This window comes from Leishmania donovani, chromosome 33 (genome assembly GCF_000227135.1).
Source record: "Leishmania donovani BPK282A1 complete genome, chromosome 33".
NCBI lineage: Eukaryota > Euglenozoa > Kinetoplastea > Trypanosomatida > Trypanosomatidae > Leishmania > Leishmania donovani.
In genome coordinates, this window is record NC_018260.1 from 130714 (window position 1) to 133513 (window position 2800).

Here is a 2800-nt window from a genome sequence, read left to right on the forward strand (position 1 = left end):
TTCGTCTATCAGTCGTGCTCGTCTCACCTCTGAATGCCTTCTCTGGATGCGATACGCCATGCCCGCTGCGGTTAGCAGCGCCTGCATGCAGCGCTCGCAGCTTTCCGGTATTCAGGCCTGCTCCAGGGCGACGCCGCTGTCGTGGGGAGAGGGGGTCTCTGGACGGCTTGCCCACATGTGCCGCGACAGGCGGGACGTGGCTATGTGTCTGTAGCAGCATGAGGCACTCCGCCTTTCCCTGAGCCCGCACGCCTCTGGCAGGGGTCGGTGTGTCGAGCGGAGGGCGCCCGTGGAAAAGCATGTGCCGGCGCACTAAGAGCTGGCAGCTCGTCGCTCTGAAGGGGCACAGGGGAGCAATGGTTGGATGCGCATGTATGGTGAATCATAGACACAATTCTCAGTTTGCCCGGACTGCATCATGGTAGCAAGCATCTTCAGCGAAACGAGATGGCACAGGCCTGTCCGCCGACACCAAGAGCCCGCTATCGTGCCCAAGGGCAGGCTGCGAGCTGTTGGCCCGCCCACAAAGAGTGGGCACTGAACCCAGACGCCGCGACGAGGTGGCCGGTCATCACCAGGGAGAGCCCCTCAACCCACCCACCCCCCACACACACACGTGTACGGAAAACAACAGCAAAACGAAAAGACAGCAAAATGCGGTATGCGCGATGCGCAAGAGAGAAGACGCTCGCACATCTCCAAGGAGCCACCATCGGGCGGGCACCGTACGCAACATCAACGCTACTGCACGCACTCACGCACACTGGTACGCCCTCTTCACCTCGTGGCGCTGCGGGAACACTTGGCAGCTGCTCTCTGACCCTCGCCTCACCCCATGTGGCGTTGAAAGCTGGAGGGGCGTGACGAGGAGAAGAGGGGTCAGGCGGAGAGGTCGATCGCGGACACAAGTACACGCCGGCACACGGGATCAGCTAGGGAGGAAGCAAGAGCAGTGCTGAAGAGCTGTCAAGTAGACGAACACGCGTAGCAAGGTGTATAGAGACTCGCACAGCGCACGCGAGGACTGGGGCGATGTAGTAAAGGGAGGGAGAAGGGGGTTGTGCGGCGGCGAGGTTCTACCGCCACGCACGCGCTCGTGTGCGTCCGGGCAACCAGTGGCTGCAACAGCATCGCCAGCTGTAATTCCTCTTAGGTTTCCACGTTTCCCACGTTTGGGCATCGTCAATGGCATCCCGTGCAGGTAAGCACGTACGCTTGTGGTGGTCAGAGGGGGTTGCACAACCACGAGTCGTTGTTGCACGCGGAGGTCGGCGGACACCCCACCAGTCCAGACAACGTAGTTGTCGAACGGCACGTTTCTGCTGCGCAGATTGCGCACGACGTCCCAGGCTCAGTGCAAAATCCAGAATGTTTCGGTGCATCGGTAGGCGATGGAGTGGGGTACGCGCACACAGGGTGATGATCTGCCCGTGCACCGGTATTGACGCAGAGCAGCTGCGGCAGCACGCTAGGGGGGGCACACCGAGGTCCCAGCACGACGCAGTCTACCTGGCTCATACAGGGGTAGGCATAGCCTCGATGCGCAGCACCGCACGTATTCATCCACGCCATGTAGGCCACCGGCGGCTGCAATGACGAGAGAAACGAACACTGCTGCGCGCTCATGAGCGCCAGCACCGCCGGTGCCCTGCGCTGACTGGAGCAGACACCAATGATAATCATGGAGGCTAGGGCACAGCAAGCCAGCAGTCCCGGAATCGTCCCCGACCACCACGTAAAATCACCGGAGGGGCTGAAGCTGAAGAGGCTGTTCATAGAGTTCGCCCTCATCACGGAGACACCGTCCGCGATCCGAACAGCAGAAGTGCTGTCCTCAACACTTCCATCTGGTAGATGCGGCTGCAGGGGCGCCGCATCGTGAGAGCTGGACAGCGCCGCACCCTGCTGCTGCTGATGCATGTGGTCTTCCTTGAAAAGCGGTCGATAACGAAAAAAAATTAGGACGGCTTGGGGAGAGGGAGAGAGGAAGAGGTGGCAAGGGCGGGAAAGGCGGGTAGGGTAACAAACACACAAGTAGCCGTGTATCCGTTCATAGAAGGACTACGACTGCGAGCACAACTACTGCCACGATGGGTATGCATCCTTAAGCGCCTGGCTTCATGAAGCAGTGAGACGGCACCCGCGAAAAGTTACAGCACGCAACTGGTGCCTTGCCAAATCTTCTAGTCGCTTACAACGAGATTCACTGGCAAAGGCTGCCGATCGGCACAGACACACATCCCTCCACGGAAAAAAAAGCACCTCATTTTTCCTTCATAAAGTGTGCCCGCCCTCTGCCGTCCAGCACGAGCTCCAGCGCCACCCCACCCCGGCATGTCGCAGGCCCCATCCCGCCCTGCGAAGCAGCGGTGCGCGCACGCGGTACAGCAATGCGTCGGCCCAGTCATCTCAGCACCGCCTCCGCCTCAAGCCCCGACCACCACTACCGCCGCCGCATCGCGCAGGTCGCCTCACAGCCGCTCCCACATCATGCCGGTCGCCACGTGATGCAGCCCCCTCGGAGGGGCCTCGGGCTCCCCACACCAGCGGGCAGTGCGAGGGTCGGGTGGTGGGGTGCGTTCCAGCGACGCGGACACTCTGCCCATCATGTGGATGGCACACGTGTGTCCACGGTCGCAGGTCGCTCAGACGCAACGCCGTCCAGGACCTGCTATCCGACACCAGCAGCGACACATCGCTCTCACCTCGCCCCAGGTCGTAGGCGCCTCACCCTGTCACCACCAGAGGTGGCTCCGCATTTGGCAGGGATAGAGAGCGGCGGGCGGCTTCGCCTCCACCC